Genomic DNA, 25,319 nt, shown 5'->3' on the forward strand with positions numbered 1-25,319 from the left:
AACACCTTATGCTATACAGTACAAGAAAAATGTAATAACACTTATACTCAAATTACACAGCTGCTGGATTGTTGGAGACTTCCTGAGCACTCACAAAAATAATAACAACTGTACAGGGGAGGACAGAGATGTGAACAAAATGAGGAGTAGATCTAAGTGGCAATTAATGCAGAGACTGAGCTCATCATATAGGGGCCAGCAGAGCTTGATACAACTTGTAAGAAGGACGCGCAAATGAAGCCATAGGGGACAAAGAGCTGACACTCCTGCTCTGAACAACAGAAAGAATGACTTACTCTACTATAAGGGTAGAAGGGGGGAGTGAGGTAAAACACGCAAGCCTAGTCACTATGGAAGCCACGAGGCGAATCGTGATCAAACATGCACCATACTATACGTTAGAATTATACAAAGGATGATGAAATCATAGGCTTTGTAACAGTGTGTGTGCGTGTGTGTGTGTGTGTGTGTGTGTGTGTTTGTGAGTATGTGTGTGTGTGTGTGTGTGTGTGTGTGTGTGTGTGTGTGTGTTTGTGAGTATGTGTGGGGGATGTGTGTGTGTGTGTGTGTGTGTGTGTGTGTGTGTGTGTGTGTGTGTGTGTGTGTGTGTGTGTGTGTGCGTATGTACGTGTGGGTGTGTGGGTGTACTTATATGTGTACAAGTACTCACCTATCTGTGCTCACCTATTTGTGTTTAACAGATATGAGTCAAGATCGTAATGACCTGTCTTCTTTAGTTTATCATACGTGTGTGTGTGGGGGGGGGGAATGTGTGTGTGTGTGTGTGTGTGTGTGTGTGTGTGTGTGTGTGTGTGTGTGTGTGTGTGTCTGTGTCTGTGTTTGTGTGTGTGTGTGTGTGTGTGTTTTGTGTGTGTGCGTATGTACGTGTGGGTGTGCGTGTGTGTACGTGTATGTGTACATGTACTCACCTACCTGTGCTCACCAATTTGTGGTTGACAGATAAGAATCAAGATCGTATTGACCTGTCTTCTTTAGTTTATCATACTTGTGTGTGTGTGTGTGCCCACGCTCCAGAGCGCGAGGCAAAGGAGTGAGCAACCTTTCGATAAAGGAAGTGGTGGTACTTGTTGAAGGAGGAGGGGTGGGGTTTGGAGCTGTGGCCAAACACCAGACTACTCTTGCTCTCTTCGCCCCGGCATCAATAAAGCCTAGATACTTTCTTTGGACTGCGACTGTACACCCACTACAGTAATTATGAGTACCCCTTGCTTCGATACCCTTAGCAACTTTCACTTGCACAGACGCTGTGAATATGCAAGAGCTGGTACACCTGATTCTCCCTCCCTAAATCTCTCCATCCTCCCCCTCCCCCATCTCTCTCTCTCTCTCTCTCTCTCTCTCTCTCTCTCTCTCTCTCTCTCTCTCTCTCTCTCTCTCTCTCTCCAAATATAGTATAACTCTCATAGCTTCACATCATGTATACCACACATTTCAAAGCAATGGACATAATGGTCAAAGAAAGGTCTCAAAACAGCAATGCATTATCCACTAAATATTATAGAAATGAACGTGCTCTTCGTCTGCCTGGTACTCATCATACTCGAGGTTACCACCTCAGGGTTTTTTTATCACGTGATAGGATGACAACCATCATTAACATTTTAAGAATGGGTTGATACCAAACAATATAGGCCTGTCCACTATATACGAGTACATCACCCCATGAACAATGCATATAGGCTACGGTAAATAGTTTTTATTGCAGTATTTTTATAATATTAATTACATCAGTGATACACGAATGTAGTAGCACATAGATTAAGAAGATAATAATGGTATATCACCAGTTTGATAGATATGGTAACCACCTCGCAGAGGTGGGTATGCATATTTTTCTTCTTTCTTAGGGCTTAATGGCCATAACCCGCTAGTAGGGGAATTAGGCAAGACAAGATAAATAAAAATATAAATAACTACATTACTTGGCAAGGACAAGGCAAGAGGTACAATGGCTGGTCTGCCGAGCCAAACGAGCGATAAGTATAAAATTAAAGGCTCGAAGATCGTGCAGGTTGTTGGTCTCACCCCTGATGATCAAGCATGAAGGGACACCGTCCCCTGGAGAAGATCGTCCAAGGTCTTATAGCACGATCCCCCCAACTGGTACGACCGGGTGTGGGCACCAAGGGCCAGGAGGTGGTTGTAGGTTGATAAATCAAGCAGGAGATAACTGGCTATGTGCGAAGGGTGAGATAGGCCACTCTCTGCAGCCGGAGGAGGGGAGGACTCAGCGATGTCCACTTCAGCTGATGAGTTGGTCAACGCATTCTTGGTCATAGATGCGGAGTTAGAAGAAGAATCTTCCCCCTCCTCAGTCACTGGCAACTAACGGTGGTCGCCAGGATTGACTACCCGGTTCATGGTCTGATATGGAGCTCAGGTCGTTAACTATAGGTGGACAGGTGCAATGACTGAGAGAGGTGGCAAGCCACAGCCACTTCTTTGGTGTTATTTGGGGAGCAATAGGCTGTGAAAGTCGGGCATTATGCTCTCGATGACAACAGGTGGCAGGACGTACTTCACGGGCAAAGCACTCGGGAATGACAAGGGGGGAAGCCTATTCTGCTCAAAGATCTTGGGGAGAAGAATACATAATGCCCGCTTGTCACCCCCACAAAAATGCCCTCGCCGTCATGATACACATCTCAACGATGTTGCTAACCTTCCCAGGACTCTCACGACCCGTGGCCTGAAGTCCCTGGGCCAAGCAGCGCCACTGTGCATGGGTGAAACCCTACACGGCCACACCTTTTAGCCCTGTAAAATCCTTGGCCTCAGGACCCTTAGGAGTCCCAAAGATGGCAAACTCCACTGTCTCGCAGTCCCCAGGATGCCTTGGATTCAGTGCATCTATAGCTTGGTAGTGCACAAAGACATCAGCGTCAGTATCTTGGTGCTTGATGAACCCATACCCTGCCCTACAACTGAACCAAACCAAGGTTCCTCGGATTGGTGTTGCAGGCATGATGATGCACTAAGGGCCTCCCTCAGTGGGTCATTGGCAAGCAGAGAGCAGTGTTAGCCATATGAACTCAGGAACTGCCAAGCTCACACTCCCCCTCCCCAGGCATAGTACACACTGCACAGTACACATTGCACTTCCTTTTCAAAATAAAATAAAAAGATGGCACAAAATAACCATGCCTCGTAGTCCCCCGGGGGGCGGGGACCATAAATGCATCCATCTGCCTCTCTCCTGGTGACGACTCAGCGAGATGCCTGGGACCACTGTCTGACTCACTTCTTCATTTTTTCAACATTCGTGGCCTTTCCTCTAACTTTGTCAAACACTACCTCCCCTCCTCTAAACCTCACCTTCTCTTCGTGACAGAGACTCAGCTGTCTGAGGCAACTGACAGCAAATCCTTTTCTGTTTCCTCCTTCTTTCTCTATACTCATTTCAAAGCCAAAGGTGGCTGTTCTGTATTTGCACGCATCGACTTATATTGCTCTCATGTTCCTGAACTTGATTCTTCTGAATTCTCTACTCTCTGGCTTCGGCTTCCTCTCATTCTCTGTTTAAACATATCTGCGCGGTTTACTTATCCCCTAATTCTACTGACTATCAAAAATTCTTTGACTATCTTACTTCTACAATGGACCACAATCTATCCATTCCTCCTTTCTCTGAAATCTCCATTCTAGGAGATTTCAATGTTCACCACCACCTTTGGCTCTCCTCTCCTTTCACTGATCCACCTGGTGGACAAGCCTACATCTTTTCTGTCCTTAATGGCCTAGAACAGCCTGTACAGCACCCTACCCATATTCCTGACCACCTTGGAGAGAGCTCCAACATACCTGATCTCTTCGTTACAACTAATCCTTCTGCTTATCCTGTTAATCTTTCCTCTCCTTTGGGCTCCAACTATTACAAAGAAATTACCTTACCTGTCCTTTCGCTCCGGTACAGCCTATGGACCTCCCAAAGAAATGTCGAATGTGGCACCATGGAGATGCGGATTGGGAGACTCTCAGACAGTGTCTTTGATTTTCATTGGAATGATTATGGCTTCCATGGTCGGGAGCCATCTGAGTGTGCTTTGTGCATTACAGAAGTTATTCTCTCAGGCATGGAAGCATACAGTACATTCCCTTTCATATCCTTTGACTAATGCAAGAAAGCCTTGGTTTAATCACGCTTGTTCTAATGCCGTCCGCAACAAGGAGAGGGCCTATAAAGGGTACCAGACCCAACCCACCCCTGAACCACATGTTGATGTTTCTGCCCAGAATCGTGCTAAGTCTGTTTTAAAAATAATTTCATCCATACTAACTGCTCTCAACTCTCCAACTTGAATTCTTCCCACTCCTTCTGGCACCTTGCCAAAAACCTTTCTAACAACTTTACCTCATCATCCTTCCCTCCTCTTTTCTACTCTGATGGCTCTGTAGCTATTTCTTCTACTGATAACGCAGATCTCTTTACTCAGACTTTCTCCTCCAATTCCACCTCAGACGATTCCGATGCTGTTCCTCCATTACTTCCCCCCTCTGACTTCCTTATGGCTGACATTATAATTTCTTCAGCAGATGTATTTTCTGCCATCACTGGCCTTAATACTAACAAGGCATATGGGCCTGATGGAGTCCCTCTGTTGTCCTCAAGAACTGTGCTTCTGTGCTTATATCCTGCTTAGGTAAACTCTTGTGCCTTTGTCTGTCAACTTGTACCTTTCCTTCTTACTGGAAGTTTGCTCTCATTCAGCCATTCCCAAAGAAGGGTGACCAATCCCAACCCTCTATCACCCAATTGCTTTAACATCCTGTGTCTCAAAAGTTCTGAGTATTCTTAACAGAAAATTTTTAAAGCATCTTTCCTATTACAACCTTTTTTCTGATTGTCAGAATGGGTTCCATCAGAGACGCTCCACTGGCGATCCTCTCACCTGCCCCTCAGACTCCTGGTCATCATCCTTTTGGGACTTTGATGAAAGCTTTGCCATTGTACCTGACATCTCAAACGCTTTCGATCAAGTCTGGCATAAATCTTTAATTTCGAAACAGCCCTCTTACGGTTTCTGTCCTTCTATCTGTGCTTTCATCTATTGCTTCCCTTCTGGTCGTTCTCTAGTTACTGTTGTAGACGGCCATTGTTCTACTTCTAGATCTATTAACAGTGGTGTTCCTCAGGCCTCTGTCCTATATCCATCTATCTTCCTTTTATTCATCAGTTCCCTTCTAAGCTGTACTTCTAACCCTATGCACTCATATGTCGATGATTCTACCCTTCACCTTTCCATTCAATTCCAGCAACGTCCATCTTACTTGATCTCGAAAAGGCTTTCTAGCTGGCGAACCATCTTGTCATCCAGGCAGCCCTTGCCAATAGGGGAGTCGGAAGTAGACGCTTGTCGTGGGTAGGGGACTTCTTTCTTAACCGGATAGCAGGGGTCAGATTCCAGGGGCAACTCTCTCCCTTCTATCTTCATCCCAATGGCACTCCCCAGGGGAGCGTTCTTAGCCCCCTATTATTCAGTGTGTTGATCGAGAGACTTCTAACTTTTGACTATGGACCCGGCGTGACACTGCTCATTTATGCAGACTACTTGGCACTGATCTTCTCGAGGAAAGACTGCTTCACCCAGGCACCCATCTCTCTTTCTAGATTGCACAAGTGTAATGAACTCGGGCTGACGAGAAGAGCAAGTGCCTAACTTTCGGTCTCCGCCCTCCCGAACATCCCCTCTCATTGGGTGGCCGCTGCATTGAGCCTGTCTCGCTGCACCGATATCTAAGGGTCAACTTTGACTTGGGGATAACTTTCGCCAGACACGTGAGATACTTACAAGAACGGGCCGCCTCCCGCATTTCTGCTCTCTACTACATCTCTAGTCGCAACTTAGGGGCTTCGTATGCAGTTCTGCATATTTTCTATGTCCACGCAGTCCATTCCCTAGTCGATTACAGTGTGATCTGCCTTCCATGGCTGGCTTCCCCCATCTCCCAGTCCATGGAGGTACTTCAAAATGACAGTCTACGAATTATGCTGGACGGCCCACGCTGGACCCGACTGGTCAATTTATAGATGGAGAGTGGATTTCCATCACTCGTCCACTGGATCGCACTGCGTGCAATGGTAGAAACGCTTCATTTAGTTAATCTTCACCCGATGCTACATGTCTCCATTCTGCTTAAACGCCTGGCTAGCAGGCCTCCAGACCCGTCCCCCCCTCGGGATTGGGCTCCAGCCATAGCGGCTCTCTTTCACAGGTTGGATGTGGCACAAGAGGTGTGCAAAGATCCAGAGCTGGCCTGTCCAGGCTATGAACCTCCTGCACCCTGGGCGCCTCCTCCTTTCACCATTATCAGTCCCACAGACATGAAGCCTCCTCCCTCGATCCCGGCCACCCTTCGGTGGGAGAGTCTCAGTAGAACCGCTGCACTCAACTCCTCTGATGTGGTAGCCTACTATACGGATGGCTCTGTTTCGTCCGATGGTTCAGCGGGAGCTACTTTTGCTTATGGGGACCATACTGAATCCTGGCTCATCACCATGGGTGTCTGCCTTTCAGGCGGAGCTAGTGGCCCTTCTTGGTGCCTTGCCTCATACCTATAGCCATCGACATAGACGTGTCATTCTTCATACTGACTCCCTATCCTCCCTTCAATGCCTGGCATCTCTCTAGTTGCCCACTGGTTCTTACTGCCATATTTACAATGTCCTTCCTCATCCAGCAGCAGGGTGGCACGTTGATTTTTCACTGGGTACCTTGGCACGTTGGGATACGGGGTAATGAACTAGCCGATGCTGCTGCACGTGCAGCTACATCACTCCCTTCTGTTACATATCCGCTTTGCCCCAGTGCTTCCAGAGTTCTCTCTGCCGTGGCTGGCATTATTACAGAACTTACAAAGGATGACCATTGCCTATGTGTCGCCGACGGCTCACACTTGGCCACTTGGTATGCTGTGGCCACATCATATTCCCCTATTGTGATCCCTCCAGGCCTACCCAATTATCTCTTAGTCAGGCTCCAGCATTTACACATGGGATTTCTATGCCACCATCAGATTGCCAGCTTGGACACTGAACCATGCCCCAACTGCTAGGAGTGGCCTGCTGAACCCCTCTGCCATTACATCCTCGACTGCCCTGCAACCGCTTTTGTTCAAGAGCTCCCTGGAGAGGGCTTTGGTCGCTCAGGCGATGATGAGTACAATGCTGCTAGGGCCCATTGGCAATGTAACCTTTCAAAGGATCCTACAAACTGTACGGGAATATCTACCTCCCCATTAACTGCTACTTCCACCCCACGTCATTATTCTAGATGCAACTCACCCCCCCCCTTTTTTTTTTTTTTAATTCTCTGCTTATCTCTGATGGGCTCTTAGTTTGCCCATGTCCCACAACAGGTGGGCAAATATTCAAAACAACAAGCAACGTCCATCCCAGCAATTACTTCAGCAAACAAGGGATGAGGCAATGGCACACCTAATGTCTGACTTGGCTCGTATCTCTGACCTGGGTAAAAATAATGCTGTTGTTTTTAATACATCAAAGACTCAGTTCTTACACCTATCAACCCAACAAAATCTTCCACACGAGTACCCACGAATGTATAATAATATCCTCTTTAACCCTGCATCATCCTTAAACATACCTGGGGTTTCATTCTCTCGGGACTTATCTCGGAAAGATCATATTACATATCTTGTAAAGTCTGCTTCCAAGAGATTAGCTGTGCAAAGCTGACTCCATACCTTCTTTACCCCTGCACAATTGTTGACTTTATACACGGGTTTTATTCGACCCTGTGTAGAGTACAACTCTTACTTGTGGGAAGGCTCCCCACATACAGCTCTTCTCAATAGGGTGGAGTCAAAGGCTTTTCGTCTCATTAACTTTCCTCCCCTACCTGGCTCCCTTCAACCTCTGTCTTTTCGCTGCACTGTCCCATCATTATATCTTTTCTATCGCTAATTCAATGGTGACTGCTCTTCTGAACTGTCTGCTTGCATCCCTCCACCTCTACAAAGGGTGCGTTGCACCCGTCTAGCAACAAACTCTCATCCCTTTTCTGTCCAGCTGTCGAATGCAAGAGTTGACCGTTGCTCCCGGTCCTTCATTTATGCAACAGGTCAACTCTGGAACTGTCTCCTCCTGCCTTTATTACCTACTTCCTATGATGTCCAGTCTTTCAAACGCAATGTGTCCAGGCATCTAGAAATCAATGGATCTTGAATTTCGCTGTCTTTCGTATTGTTTTTTTCTTCTTTTTAGGAACGGCTTGTTGGCTCCTAGCCTTTGGTTCCTTCTTTCTTGCATTATATATATATATATATATATATATATATATATATATAGGGAGAGAGAGAGAGAGAGAGAGAGAGAGATATTATGGTGGGTCAAAAATTTAAATTTCGACGAAATATGGCTATTTTAATGATCTACTGTATGTTTTCACATGACCTAACTGTATTTTTAAAAATGAGTCAGTGGTACTCCAGCAACTTTCAATTTAGTTTTCACGGCACTGACGCTCCAAGCATTCAGTGATTACCGGTGATTGGCAACTCTCGTTTCTGTTACCAACTACACGAACTGGTACTGGTTTACAGTTTTGAATTTTGTATGAGTTTGCGTATTTTACTGGGATCATAGCCAGTTGCAGCACACGAGAAAGCACGAAAGACTGTTTTCGGCTCATCACGCAATCTTCCGGTAAATCAGTTGCCCACTAGCTGTGATGTCATAAGAGCATATTTGAAACATTAATCCACAAATCCGCCATTGAGCACCCAAGCCTGTGCGGAAACTGTTGCACTTGAAGTAGCAGGAATTTACGAGAAAGCTTCCATCTTAACTATTGATTACATCAATGTTGTTATTCGTGTGAAACACCTGATAACAAAGGCACAGGAGCTTAGGAAATATCCAGTGAGTAAAAGGACTTCCAACACCTACATAGAGAAACTCGGCAGCTTTGACACCTTATTTGAAATTAGTCGTTGCAAATGTTACTGAAGCTTCAATGCACGTGAGAGGTCTGAGTGTCAGAGCGCTAGAGAAGACAAGATATTGCCTGAGGAGTGGCCTTTCTGGTTGACCAAAACAGCTGCAGAAAAATGTGTATTGGTGGAATAGACCGGAAGAAAACAGCACAAAATATGTGTACAGCAAATGGAGTGATGAAAAGCAAGCTCTACGAAGAGTCCGCTAGAGATACTAAGCAAAATATTGAAGATATAATGACAGCATATATTGACGAAATGATGCCTGTGATGAACAATATGATCAATATGTTGTTGATGATACTGCAGAAGTAGATGAAAGCAAACAGTCAGAACAGTGTCAGAACAGATTATTCTATCCTGAGCTGAGTCGTGTAGCAGATCGATGTTAAGTATACAATAAAGACATCTGCTCCATTGTGAATGCAACACTGAAAGATATGAATATTCTTTGTGAAGAAAATAAAGTTGATCCCAGTAGACTCCGCCGTCAGAGATAATACTGGAGAGATGTCACACTGCAACAGCGTAAAAATTACTTGAAGGAGATCGTTTGCATCGGTTTCGATGGAAAAATCGATCAGACGCTCAAGAAAACCCCAGATGGTCAGAGAATCGTGAAGGAAGATCACTACTCAGTAGTTGCTTTTCCTGATGCTGTTTACATCGACCACATTTGTCTCGAAAGTGGAAGAGCAGCAGATTTTGCCAAGGAAGTCATGTCTGTCATTCGAGAAACAAATTCAACAGATTCGTTGTAAGCTATCGTCTGTGATGAAACAAAGGTCAATACTGAAAAGAGAAATGGAGTGATCCGTGAGTTCGAAACACAGCTTGGCAGAGCACCACAGTGGCTTGTTTGTTTGTTGCATCTTGTTGAAATCATTTTTCGAAAGTATTTCGAGACAGTTGATGGTTCGACAACAGGTCCACGAGGCTGCAGAAAAGTAGGTCAATCGTTTGAATTTGACCCAAAAGATCTTCCAGCTGCTGGTTATGAACGTGTTGCCGGAAAAACTTGCATTTTACCAGAAGGAATTGTAAGTGATCTCAGCAAAGATCAGGGCTACCTGTACCGTGCATGTTTGGCAGTGCAAATGCCAAAGGGAGATACTAATGAAGGACATCTGCACAACCAGGACAGGTAAATCATGCCAGGTGGCTTACGAAAGCTAATCGCGTATTGCGACTTTACATGTCAAAGGAGCAACCATCATCAACCCTAAAACTTCTCGTTTCATTCATTGTGAACTACTATGCTCCTGTGTGCTTCAGAGTGAAAGCCAACAGCTTGTTTCAGGATGTAGCCAAAAATTTCTTCTTCGTGGTGGAACTCCTTCAAAAGCTCCCGTTGGAGGATCAGGCGATCATTCGCCCTGTGCGTGCCAATAACAGCTACTTCTGTCACCCACAGAACATCCTGTTGTCGGCTGTTGCTGATGAAGATGTTGGTGTACGCTCGATGGCGATCAAGTTGACGAAACAAGCACAGATAAATGAGAAAGATGACCAAGCCTCAGTTAGAATATTTGAAATATCGGCACTGAAGATAAACTTCATTGCCAAGAAGTACACTGAGTTAGTCGAGCTTTCTTCTGCCACAGTTCCTCCATTGCTGAAGAATAGACTAGACCAAATGGACGAAAGCCAACCCATCGCACTGGACGTGTACCCTTGCCATTCTCAAGCAGTGGAAAGCTGCGTCAAGGACGTCACATCCACGACAAGTAAAGTATTAGGGAATGAATCATGTCATTGTATAGCCGTCCAACGTAAGCGATCTCGCAGCTTGTTCCCGAAGCGTGAAAGTAAACAAGACTTTTGATGTGTTCAACTGCTCATGCCATTTCTACTGTTCTTTTTCTTTTTCTTCCTTGCTGAAAGAAAAAAGGAAATGTGTGTGTGTGTGTGTGTGTGTGTGTGTGTGTGTGTGTGTGTGTGTGTGTGTGTGTGTGTGTGTGTGTGTGTGTGTGTGTGTGTGTGTGTGTGTGTGTGTGTGTGTGTGTGTGTGTGTGTGTGAAAGGTCATGGCACCAATTAAAAACCCATATGGGACTTCCTATATTTTGATGATGATAAATTTCTCTCTATCCTCAACCAGTTTCGAGTTATAACCCCCTGAATATCCGTGACCTTGAGTTAGATCTTTCAAAGTCACTCAAGGTCATAGGTCTTCATACCAAATGAAAGCCCATTAAACGAGTTCCTGTATGTTCCGAACAGTAAATATTTCTATCTTCAACCGTTTTCTAGTTATAGCCCTCTGAAAATCCGTGACCCTGATATTAACCTTTCAAAGTCACTCTGTTACCTCCAAAATTTAATCACTTTCATTTGGGACAAATGCCCACATACCCTGAAGGTTTCATGCAATTTCATTCAGCTGTTTTTCCGTAATGTGCTAACAAACAAAGACACAAACAAACATATTCTACGAAAGACAATACCTCACCGGACTCCGTTCGGGCCACGTAATAAATCAAAGGAAGTGAAAGTGTGTCCCTAAGTAATCTCCATGACATCAACTTACCAATTTTTATCCTTAAAGAGACTCAATGAATAAGTGAACAGGCTGGATTTTGCCTCCCCTGTCGATGTGGCAAAAATAGAAGAACGTGAGTCAAGGAAACGTTTCATCTTAAGTCTACAATCGTTTTAAGTTAATATGTTAATATGTTATTGAGAAAGTTTCATATTAAGCCCATTAGCGAGAGGACGCACTCATTCGTACTATCGCCAGATGATTTTGTTAAACTTTCTAGGTAGTCTTCTAACTGGATATCACATATAGGGCCCCGTTCTCGTCAGCTGAGGAAGCTCCCAAGCGCCTTTTCATAAGTGATTTTTTTTTTTTTTTTTTTTTTTTTTTTGCACCTTACTATACTTTTCTGTGTTAAATGAATTATTCCGGTATCGTCATACTCTGCATAAATAACAAACAAGAAAGGAAATTAACCAAGCTTGTAAAAAAATTGATCTTTAAGTAAGAGGTGTTCAGGGAGTTTCCTTAACCGAAGATACTACGAGCCATAGCCTTCATTTACCTCATCCCTACGAGCGGCATCCCCTAAGCAGAATAAAATCGTCTGGAGGTAGCAAGCAAGAAATAAAGTAATCGGTTGGAGTATTTATTTTTGAGTAATTTTTAAGACAATTCGGAATCTGAAGTCTAAAAAATTAAATAGAGAAACGAAAGTCTACTACTTCCTGAGCGGAGAAGGTAAATCAAGTAGTGTCTGGTTTCAACTCGGATCACGTTCCCTATAAAAATGAATTTGAAGTAAGGTAGCCATCAGAAGGGGGAAGAGGAGGGAGGAGGAGAAGGAAAAGGAAAATGAAGAGGGAGGGGGAAGAGACCGGGGAGGAGGAGGAGGAAAAAGAGAAAAAAAAAAAAGCCATAAGAGGAAGACATGGAGGACGAGAACGAAAGAAGAGATGGAAAAGATAAAGAGGAAAAGGAATAGAAGAATAAGGAGACCAACAAGAAAACAAAGCTACTTTCATCATCATCATCATCATAAATAACCAAAAAATTTCTTAACAAAATTAGAATTAGTATAGATTAATGAAAAATGGACAAGCTATGAAGAAAACTGGCGACAGGTAATTAAGAGTTTATCATTAATCACACATGTTTATTAGAACATTAACCTTTAGTACTAGGGGTGCCTTCACGTGGTGACATTCAAGATAACGTGATTCAACTACCTAGTTATGCAATCGTCCCGTAGTTCACTTTCTAACCTCTGAAATTAGACAGACATAGACAGATAGACTGATGGAGTGATAGACAGACTGACAGACAGATTGGTACAAAGATATATAGATCGGTGATATAAAGACATACAGATATACATACACAGATGTAAACATATACAGTAGAGATAGATAGATAGACAGATAAATATAGACAGATAGATAAATGTATAGACTGGTAGATATATAGAGGGATAGACTTGCAGATGATTAAAAAAAAAAAACTAGATCGTTGAGATAAAAACTGATAAATATACATTTACAGACTTAAACATTTAATACAGATATACAGGTATATCGTCAGAAACATAAATTGATAAAAACCGATATACAGACAGATACGGACGCGCTGACATATAGGCTGACAAAAATAGATATAATCTCACAAATAAACAGAAAGTATAGATCCAAAGAGAGAGAGAGAGACAGTAGTGGGAGAAAAAGTTGAGAGAATTAGCGAGTTCAACACACGAAGAGGGGAAACAAGGAAGCGAGGCGCAGTAGGCTATACGAGTTTATTGGCAACGGCAGGCAGGGCAGCGCAGGGTGGGGAGGGGTAGGGCAGAGCAGGGCAGGGCAGGGCAGGGTTTCTCCTGTTATTAATAAAGCCGCTTGGCGTCAGAGGATACGTAATGCAAAATGGCGTCAGAAGATACATAATGCAAAATTGGTCATTAAGAGCTACAGGGTAAAATATCTTCGGAATATTACCTGCTTATCCACGGAGAGAGGGTGGGGAGGTTAGGCGAGAAAACAAGGGACATGATGAACAGAACTTCCATAATAATTGCTTAATTTGGCAAAATGTGTGTGTGTGTGTGTGTGTGTGTGTGTGTGTGTGTGTGTGTGTGTGTGTGTGTGTGTGTGTGTGTGTGTGTCGTAGTCTGAGATGTGGTAATGCGTAGAATGGTAGCTTGTGGTGTGGTGGGGTAGTGTGTGGTATGATGTAGTAGCGTATGATGTGGTGCAGTAGTGATTCAGTGCGGCAGTGTGTGGCTTGGTGTGATAGTGTGTGGCTTGGTGTGATAGTGTGTGGCTTGGTGTGACAGTGTGTGGCTTGGTGTGACAGTGTGTGGCTTGGTGTGGTAGTGTGGGGCTTGGTGTGGTAGTGTGGGGCTTGGTGTGGTAGTGTGTGGTTTTGTGTGGTAGTGTGTGGTTTTGTGTGGTAGTGTGTGGTGAGGTGAGGTCGTGTATTGTATGGTGTGGTGGTGCGTGGAGTGGCGCGGTAGCGTGTGGCGTGACGTGGTAGCGTGTGGTAAGGTGCAGTAGTGTGTGTAATGTGGTGTGGTAGTACAGTATATGCTGCGCCATTGTAATGTATGGCGTGGCGCGGTAGTGTATGTGGTGTGGTAATGTGTGGCGTGGTGTGGTAGTGTGTGGCATGATGTGGCAATATGTGGCGTGGAGCGGTAGTGTGTGGCTTGGCGTGGTATTGTGTGGTGAGGTGCGGTAGGTTGTGGCGTGATGCGATAGAGTGTGGTATGGTAGTTTTTGATGAGGTGAGGTAGTGTGTAATGAGGTGATGTAGTGTGTGATGTGGTGTGTTAGGTTGTGGTGTAGTGTGGTTTGGTGTTGTGTCGTAGTGCTTGGTTTGGTGTGGTGTGGTGTGCTATGTTGTTTGGTTGCGTGTATGTGTGTGTGTGTGTGTGTGTGTGTGTGTGTGTGTGTGTGTGTGTGTGTGTGTGTGTGTGTGTGTGTGTGTGTGCGTGCGTGTGTGTGTATGTTTAATGCAAAGAAGAAGGAGCCAAAACCCAGGGCCTGCAAACTGCTCCCTCTAAGAAAACAGAAAAACAAGACAATAGAGAGTCGAATTCAAGATCCATTCATTTAGAGATGCCTTAACACACTGCGTTTGAAAGACTGGAAATCATAGGCAGTAAGAAAACAGAGTGAGACATTTCCAGAGTTGACCTGATGCATGCATGAAGGACTGGGAGTAGCGATTAACTCTTGCATTAGAGAGTTGGACAGAAAAGGGATGAGAGTCTGTTGCTAGACGGGTGCTACATGCCCGCCGTAGTGGTGGAGGGATGCAAGCAGACAGTTCAGAGGAGCAGTGACCACTGAATTAGCGATAGAAAAGAGATAAAGATGCAAAAGTGCTGCGAAAAGAGAGAGGTTAACGGGAGCCAGTAAGAGGAGGAGAGTTAATGTGACGAAAAGACTTTGACTCCATCCTGTTGGAAAGAGCTGTGTATGGGGAGCGTCCCCACACACAAAGTCAACAACTGTGCAGGGGTAAAAAAGGTACGGAGTCGGCTTAGCATACCCAGTCTCTTGGGAGCCCGAGAGAATGAAACCCCAAGTTACAGGATTGAGCTGGATATTGTTTCGGTAGTTTGTGGTGTGGTTTGGTTGTGTTTGGTTTGATGCGGTAGTGTATTGTGTGGTACTGTGTAGTTTTGGTGTGGTAGTGTGTGGAGTGATGCAGTACTGTGTGGTGAGATGTGGTAGTGTGTAGTGAGACATTGTGGTGTGGTAGTGTTTGGTATATCAATGTGATGTGGTGAGGTAGTCTATGATGAGGTAGTGTATGGTTAGGTAAAGTATGGTGTGGTGTGGTATCCTGTGGTGTGTAAGCGTGTGGTGTGGTGTGATGTGAGATGTGGTGTGGTGTGGTGTGGCATGGTAGCGTATTGTGTGGTGTGGTAGTGTGTGGTGTGACGTGGTGAAGTGTGGTTTGGTATTGTGTGGTGTGGTGCAGTGTTGCCGTTTTGTGGAATTTCGTCTGCTAATATGGGAAAAAAAAATGAAAGACGAACATTAAAGTGGAAAGGCGGACGTCATTCCACATCAGTGTGGAAATTTTTTCCCACACTACTCGTTCGTTAATTTTTAGGAATAAGGGGGATTTTACTATAGTTGGGAGGCATTGATATGTATTGTTATTCAGACCTTTCACAGTTAAACTAATGAAATTGTAGTATTTGTCTATAATACTGTCATTTATAACAAGGAAGAATACGACGTGGAACACAGTCTACCTCCACCCAAACGGCAATCTCATTACTTCTTACTGAAATAATAACAATCATTTACAAAGTTCATGCCAAACATTAGCATTCCATAGTTACTTTGTAATACTCTTAGTAAAGAATGTTGTGAATCGTATAAAGTTCATCTACTAGAAAACTTGGATGTGGATAAACTTTCATGTATCTTGATTGTTTTTTAATCAGCATTTACTGAATTATTAACTATCTTAATCCTTTAACGCCTTTACACTTAAATCACAATAAGTCTGACATCATTATATATAACCTCTCTTCCAGTCTTCTCAGTATACCAAATTTTATGCTGGTTGTACCAGCAACACACCCTCTGTTATTCTGGTTGCCAAATGAGAACGTGTGAAATAATAACGTTACAGCCAGTGTGGAATTCACTGCAACTCTGGTGTGGTGTGGTGTGGTGTGATGTGGTGTTCCACTGTGTGTGGTGTGGTGTAGTGTGGTGTGAAAGTGTATGTGGTGTAGTAATGTGTGTAGTATGGTGTTGTGCTATGTGTGGTGTGTGGAATGGTGTGTTGTGGTGTGGTGTGGTGTGATTTGGTGTGTGGTGTGGAATGGTGTGTTGTGGTGTGGTGTGTGGTGTGGTATGTGTGGTGTGGTGTAGTGTGATAGTGCGAGTATGTTGTGTAGTAGTATCTGGTGTGGTAGTATGTTGTGTGGTTGTATGTGGTGAGATGTGGTGTGGTAGTATGTGATGTGGTAGTATGTGATGTGGTAGTATGTGGTGTGGCAGCATATGGAGTGGTAGTATTTGGTGTGTTGCAGTGTGGTGTGGTAGTATTTGGTGTGATGTGGTGTGGTGTGGTAGTATTTGGTGTGTTGCGGTGTGGTGTGGTAGTATTTGGTGTGATGTGGTGTGGTGTGGTAGTATTTGGTGTGTTGCGGTGTGGTGTGGTAGTATTTGGTGTGATGTGGTGTGGTGTGGTGTGGTAGTATGTGGTGGGTGTGGTGTGGTGAGGTGTGGGGTTGGTGTGGGTGGTGTCGTAGTGCGTTGTGTGGTGTGGTGTGGTGTGGTGTGGTGTGAGGTTTGTGTGGGTGATGTAGTGAGTGGTGTGGTGTGGTGTGGGATTGGTGTTGGTGGTGTCGTAGTGTGTGGTGTGGTGCGGTGTGGGATTGGTGTTGGTGGTGTCGTAGTGTGTGGTGTGGTGCGGTGTGGGGTTGGTGTGGGTGGTGTCGTAGTGCGTGGTGTGGTGTGGTGTGGAGCTGGTGTGGGTGGTGTCGTAGTGCGTGGTGTGGTGTGGTGTGGGGTTGGTGTGCGTGGTGTTGTGTGGTAGAGTGCGGTGTAGTGCTGTTGTCCGTGGAGTTGAAGTATGTGGTCCGGCAGTGAGTGGCGCGGGACTGTGTGGAATAATGGTGTGTGGTGTGGTGTGGTAGTGTGTGGTGTGGTGCAGTGAGTTGTGTGGTAATATGGTGTGGTGTTGTAATGCGTGGTGTGGTATTGTGATGTGGTGTGTAAGTATGTGGTGTGGTGGAGTGTGGTGTGGAGTGGCAGTCTTTTATTAGCCAGTGCGTAGTGTATTAGTGTGTTGCATGGTCATTACGCGTGTGTGCGCTCATATATGTGTACTGTGTAGTGTATACGTGTGCATCTGCTTCAATGCGCGTGTCCTGCTGTACGTGCGAGCGGGTGCACTGTATCTCCGTCTATCCAAGATGAACTCTACTTGGTAAGAAAGATACGTATGCCTGGTAGATAATGACTTCACTTCCACTACAATAAAGTTACGGTAAAAAAGAATCCATCGAGTAAGTGGCGTGAATTCATGCCAGACACACGCTCGAGCAAATGATTGGATTTTTTTTTTTCTGCCAGTCGACCATTGGGGCCGAAGCCCCTCGTCATTAAGGCCATATATATATATATATATATATATAGGTAGGTGGTGGCGACCATCATCCACTCACTTGATGTAGTGCTGCCTACTTCTTTCTTAGCTTTTATCATTCTTTTTCTGTGCCTGCCCTTCTCTATTCCTATTTCTCCCATCTTTCCTGTCACTTCTTGTTGTTTTTCTTTCCTTTACAGGTGGCTTTACATTGAGTGACAAGCCAAATGGTTTCCTGTAAGCCAAGAAACTATTTACAACGCTGGGTGGTAGCCATATAACCGGACCATACGTGCTCCCTACGTGTCAACAAGTGGGTTGGTGGAGGGTTAGTGCCCCTCCCTGTAAAACAAATAACTCAGAGTCAAATGGCAACCCCTTGCGGGACTGTGGCGTCTGGCAATGCAATGGAGAGAGAGAGAGAGAGAGAGTGAGAGAGAGAGATACGTACATACACACACACAGCCATGCATATATACATACCTTCAAACACACATACATACACTCGTGTATGTATATATATATATATATATATATATATATATATATATATATATATATATATATATATATATATATATATATATATATATATATATATATATATATATATATATATATATATATATATATATATATATATATATATATATATATATATATATATATATATATATATATGCAATAAAAAATTTAATTTTATTTTTTTTTCATTTTTAATCTATTTTTAATATTACATTATTTTTAGAAAAAGCACCCATTCTAAAAACCTTAAAACTAATCACCTAACAGACGAATCGCTAAACTATGCTAAACCTAAAAAGACAAATAGCTAAACATACACTAATGGTAAAATTACCCCGACCAAGAGAACACCATCGAGTGCAGATATGCAATGCCTTTCTACATTACATACCTGTACTCATCACCTGCTGCCTGTCAGTCAAGGCACAAACTAATATAGGGGACATCAGTATATGAAAGAGAACCTGACGAGTCAGGAACGTTGCCATATACTGTACGTCACCTGTCAGTCCTAACTAGGACAACTTGAAGATGATGGTATAAGGTATTTACATAATATGTATAGAAAGTGAAGTACCCCGCCCAACAGACCACCATCGACTGAAAATGCCCAATACTTTTCTATATTGCACACTTACACTCATCAGCTGGTGACTGTCAGGTAAGGAACGGGTTTTAATGCACAGTAGGGGACATCAACAGAAACGGATCAGTCGGAAGCAGGAACTATTTCAAATACGTCAACTGTCAGGCCTAATTATTACAGAATACACAGTATTTACAGTCCATAAAAACCATAACCATACAGTAAAAAAGTCACATCACTCTGATCAGTCCGGTCTTTCTCAAGAAAGCCATCAGTTTATCAGTCATAACAATATCCCCATCACCCACGATGGTGGATAGGGTGAAGGGGATGTCTGCTGCGCCGCAGTAATTTATAAGTGAAGCACCTTCACGAAAAAATTGCCGACAGTGCAGAATAATATGACCGATAGATAACACCGCATCACAGATGTTAGCTTACAGTGCTGTGGGAAGCGTCTTTCCATATAAGGTTTCATATGAGTTAAAACGGTGCTGTTTAAACACAGCAGTACCAACACTTTTTCTTCCAGGCGACTGAGGCGGTTGCCAGTTGCTCAGTCGCTCAGGTGCGGCTTACATGTTGGAATATTTAGTCTGGTCCACTGATCATGCCACATAAGATTTATTGATTTCTTTCCGAGAGAGAGACTCGACCGTAGATCACGAGGAACGTCCCAAGTCTCCTTGAGTTCTACAACCGAAATTGCAAGTAAGTCAGCTTGCTCATTGCCATAGAAATGACAATGACCAGGCACCCAGATCAGCGTGAAGGACTTGTCGCACGAATGCAGTTTATTAATAACGCGGCCCTGGATCTCATTTGAGTCCATAGTACAAGAAGCAATTGCCTGAAGGACTGATTTTGAATCTGTAAATATTACAAACGAGATATGCATAGTCTATGACTTTGCCAATTGCAAAAAGTTCGGAGGTAAACACAGATGTACGAGTCGGCAAGCAATACCTGAGGGCACATTCGGTCAACCATACACTAGCACCCACACATTCCCTCGAATTGGAGTCATCAGTGTACAATTGATGTGACCCCAAGTGACGAACGATGATGTTACAAGTGGTGGACTTCCGCCTCCTGTGCCTCGGTCTTTGTTGATGGGAGCCATGAAACATTAACAGTAAAGCCAGGTTGCTCCCAAGGCACACATCTGCTTTTCATGTGAGGCTTTTCATCCTCAGGACACGTCATCAACCACGCTGACACAGTTTAGGTCAATGGAACTTTCCAAAATAATTACATGTATTTACAATATAATTGTCCACAAGGGTTAAATTCAGTAGCTTTTAATTTATTAATAATAAGAATTATTAAACAGAATGCAATCTCTGGGTTATAAAAACCGCTTGAACAGTTATTAACGCTCTCCAGGTATTCCTCTGCTTCTAACCAGGGACAACTATTTTAAAAAGTAAGAGCGCAACCGCTCTGGGGGAAAATATTTCCCACAGAAACTATGGGTTCGAGACAACTTAATATATGGATGGAAGCGGCAGGAAGAGGAGGAGGTAGTGATAACGATGGCATTGGTATGCTTCTTCGTTCATTCTTCCATTCTTCCATCTTAACATCTTCAGAGTACATATCCGGATCAATGTGTATTAAAATCATATTAACTCTTTCACTGTGTAATAAAATAATGAATACAAGTCTTGTTATATGGAAGTACTGTTCAGAAGACGGATATGGCTCAGTCTATATGTCAAACATACAGCCAGAGCAACACACACACACACACAAAATATATATATATATATATATATATATATATATATATATATATATATATATATCATCATTCGGAACCCCTTTCCCACCCAAGGGCAGGGTGAGGAGTAGCAATGTCCAGACAGCCCAAAATTGCCCAATCCAATGGGCCACGCTTCCATTCACTCACCATTCAAGCCCCCGGAATCCTGGCTCTATCAGATACGCCAAAAATATTCACCACGTTCTGTAGCTTCACATAATCGTATCTGACGGAGTCAATCCAGACGCTGACACGTTAAAAAGGGGTGCCAAAAATCCCTGATCATGCACTTCTCACAAAATTCATCCAGCCAGCTCGATCTCCTGTCAGTTCCCTAGCCTCGCCGACTTCCAAATCTCTCTTCCTCACACATTCATCCACCATATCTCTCCACCTTCTCCTTGGCCTACCTCGCCTCCCTCCTTCGAATTTGCTCAGATATACCTTCTTCACAACTCTATTATTATCCATTCTCTCCACATGACCATACCATCTCAGTTCGCTCTCTTCAGTTCTGGTATCCACCGACTTCCTCTTTCCGCATCTTTCATGAATCACATTATTTCGTATCCTATCCACCCTCTGTACTCCACATACATTCCTCAGCAGTCCCATCTCCACTGCTCTTACTCTTGACTTTCATATTCATGCCACACCATAGTCTCACATCCATATGTTAAAGTTGGCACTAACACTCCATGTAAGCCTCGTGCAACTGCAACAGTCAAGCCTGTTTCTTATCAAGGCCTTCATTGCACCAGCTATTTGTCTTCCTTGTGTCACTCTCAACTTCTTTTGCACATTTTCCTCTCTTTTCTATCACTGTACCCAGGTATTTGAACTCTCTCGCCAATTCCAGTCTCTCTCCATTCATTGTTACATTGCACTGGGAGTCACCTTCTCTCTCAATAACCATCACTTTACTCTTTTCCACATTTACTCTCAAGGCACAATGGGGGGCGCGGTAGCACAGTGGTAGCGCGCTGGACTCGTAATCGGGGGATTGCGAGTTCGAGCCTCGCCCGGGCTGCCGTGCTGAGAGTGGTAGCTCGCTCTTGTAACCCTAGCAGGGCTATATAGTCCAATACAGGGCTTAGCTCGGGGGAACTCCATTTCTCTCATTTTCTCAAGGCACAATGCTTACAGACATCAGCAAAACTCTGCACTAGGCTACCAAGTTCTTGTCCGGTACTTGCAAGCAGTACTGCATCATCAGCATACAGCAAATTTGAGATATTCCATCCATCATCATTCATTACCAATATCATCCATCTCTCCATTACTCGTGTTTTTACTTCTCTCATCACCCCATATATATATATATATATATATATATATATATATATATATATATATAGATATATATATATATTGTTACATAGCCTATGATTTCATCATCCTTTGTGTAATTTTAACGCACAGTATGCTGCATGTTTGATCACGAGCGTGTTCTGCCTCAGTCCCCCCCTTCTACCATTATAGTAGAGTAAGTCGTCATTTCTGTTGTTGAGTGCGGGATTGTCAACTCTTTGTCCCCATAGCTTCATTTGCGCGTCCTTCTTACAAGTTGTATCAAGCTCTGCCGGCCCCTATATAATGAGCTCAGTCTCTGCATCATTGCCACTTAGATCTGCTCCTCATTTTGTTCACATCTCTGTCCTCCCCTGTACAGTTATTATTATTGTGAGTGCTCAAGAAATCTCCAAACATCTAGCAGCTGTGTGTAATTTGAGTATAAATGTTGTTGCATTTTTTCTTGTACTGTGTAGCATAGGGTTGATTCTTAGGCCTAGTGAGGTCTTTGTGATTAATGTGGGGTTTTATGTCGGTCATTTTAAATAATATTCTGTATCTAATAATTTATCTTGCATTCACTGAGTATTATCTGGTATCTCATTTTATCAGGGCTGACTTAGATAAATTTACTCTTGCTAATTTCGTGTTAATAGAGGCTATTGCAGTTAACCATATATTTAACCTGTTTATTTGCCATTGCATTATCCTTATGAGTCTTGAATGTTTTGTTGTTAGTTTGAGCATTAAACTTTAACTTGTAATTTTACCTAACTCTTTTGTTTTGAACCTGGAACTTTACGGGACAGTAGTGACTCTTAGTATTCTCACTTAAAGTGTACGTTATCTTTCTCTGTTCCGTAACATAAATTTAGCGACCTCATATCAGGATATTCAGGATATTATCATAAGGATATTGCTTGATATTTTGTGACTGTTACTTATTAATTATGTCTACTATTACTACACTTGATGAAGCCAAAGATTTTTTGTCAAATGTGCAAACAGTGTGTGATATAGAAAACAGAACAAAGAATGAACTTAAGCTTGTTGCTCAACAATTGGGAATTGCTGTTCGCTCTCATCATTCTAAAGATCAGATTGTTGACATGATTAATGAAAGCTTGTTTAATGTAACTCCTCCAAATCAGCAAACGCAGATTGAATTAGCTAAGTTACAGCTAGCCCTGCAGGAGGCAAAAGCTAAGGAGGCTGAATTTCAGGCAAATGCTCGTATCCAAGAGGCACAGGTACAGGCTCAGGCACAAATTGAACTTGCTAGGATTCAGGCAGATCTTGAGTATCGCATGAAACAAGGTGGAACTGGATCATCTAGCTCTGATGATTTTGATGTGGCTAAAAATGTTAAACTTGTCCCTCCTTTTAATGAATCTGATATAACAAAGTATTTTCAGTTGTTTGAGAGGGTAGCTACAGGTTTTAGTTAGCCAAAAAAGTATTGGCCAGTACTCCTTCAAACTGTTCTCACCGGTAAAGCTCAAGTAACTTATGCATCTTTGCCTCAGGATCAATCTGATAATTATGATGTAGTTAAGAGCTTGATTCTTAAGGCCTATGAGCTTGTTCCTGAAGCCTATAGAGTAAAATTTAGGACAACTTATAAGCAAAATAAGCAATCCCATGTTGAGTATGCAAAAATCAAAGAAGATCTGTTAGAGCAGTGGTTAAATTCTAAGAATGTGGATTCTGATTTTGACAAATTTAAGCAGATGATTTTGCTGGAGGACTTCAAAAGGTGTATTTATAAAGATGTAAGCCTATATCTTGATGAGAAAAGAATAGATAATTTGTCTGATGCTGCAGTTTTAGCTGATGAGTATGTTCTCACTCACAAGAGATATTCTAAAGAAAAAAGGAAAGCTGAGAGTAAGAACGTTGCCTCTACTCAGAGTACAGGTAACAGGAAAGAGAACAAAGATGATGTTTCTCAGGAAGTAAATACCAGCTTCACCTCTAGATTTCAGAAAAGTAAATGTACTTGTTGTAGTAAGCTTGGTCATACTACGGAGAGATGTTTCAGGAGACAGCGTGATGTGAACAAAAAGGAGTCTTTAAATATTCAGTCAATTGGTCTAGTGTCCACTCTTGAGAGTTCCCAGAATTCTTTAACTGAGTTAACTGAACCTGCTTTGAGGGGTAACTTTAATTCTCATGATGGAGCTCCTCTTTTGAGCAGTAACGTGGGTGACACTCTCAAGAGTTCATGTGCTAATTTCCTGTCTGATGGTTTTGTCAGTCCTCTGGACAGTAATGACAGGAAATCAGTTAAAATATATCGTGATACAGGTGCTTGCTAACCCCTTATGCTGACCAGTGTTCTAGGCTTTAATGTTAATTCCTCTGATGGAACTGTAATCTTACAAGGTGTAGGGAATAATTACTTCTCTGTCCCTCTGTGCAGAGTGAATTTAGAGTCTGGTTTTGTTAATGGTTCCGTTATGGTTGGGTTGGTTGAGACACTCCCAATGTCAGGTGTAACTTTCTTACTTGGAAATGATATTGGTGGAAGTCAAGTGTGTCCAGCTCCTCAGTTGTCTAGTGAGCCAGTGGCTGCGGCCCAGGATTGTGATGTCCCTGATGTGTTCCCTGCATGTGCTGTCACTAGGGCTAAGTCTAAAGTTACTGGTGATTTATAGGATAATGATGATGATGATGTTATCCTAGCTGACACTTTTCTTGCTAATTTGGACCACTCACCAGATGAGGCAGTACCCCGTAGTGTTGATAATTTGTCTCGTCAAGAGTTGGTTGAGTTGCAGGTTGCTGACCCTGAGTTGAAAGGTCTAGCTAACTCTGCTTACAGTGAAGAAGAGTCAGCCGGTGCTTCTACTTGTTATTATGTAAAGTCAGGAGTACTTATGAGGAAGTGGAGACCCCCAACAGCATCAGCTGACTGTGAATGGGAGGTTGTACATCAAGTTGTCATCCCTCGTGTTTGTAGGCAGGATATCATTAGAGTGGCTCATGATTCCAGTTTGGCAGGACACCTTGGAGTGAGGAACACTGTGGCACGCATTTTGAAACACTTCTACTGGCCAGGTATCTTCAGGGATGTTTCCTGGTATTGTAAGTCTTGTCACACCTGTCAAGTTGTGGGGAAGTGTAATCAGACCGAAAAGGTTGCACCTCTAGTTCCCATTCCTCCTTTTGAGGCGCCTTTCACCCGTGTGTTGGTGGATGTTGTGGGCCCTCTTCCTAGGACTTCTTCGGGATTTTCTTGTGTGTTGACCCTGATTGAAGTGGCTGCTCGTTGTCCTGAAGCCATTCCACTTAGAGGTGTCTCAGCGGAGAGCGTGGTTGGAGAAATGCTGGGGTTCTTCACAAAGTTTGGTCTGCCCAGGGAGGTGCAGTCGGACCGGGGAGGTGATTTCATGTCAAATGTTTTCAAGCAGTCTCTGAGAGAGTTGGACATCACCCAGATCACCTCTTCAGCTTGCCATCCCCAGACCCAAGGAGCGTTGGAGAGATATCATCAAACACTCAAATCGATGCTCAAGAAATGCTGTTTGGAACATCAGAAAGACTGGGATAGGGGTCTTCCATTCGTTGTGTTTGCCGCAA

This window comes from Coenobita brevimanus, chromosome 104, assembly GCF_032717465.1.
Source record: "Coenobita brevimanus isolate Jiangsu-jjx chromosome 104, ASM3271746v2, whole genome shotgun sequence".
In the NCBI taxonomy this organism is placed as follows: domain Eukaryota; kingdom Metazoa; phylum Arthropoda; class Malacostraca; order Decapoda; family Coenobitidae; genus Coenobita; species Coenobita brevimanus.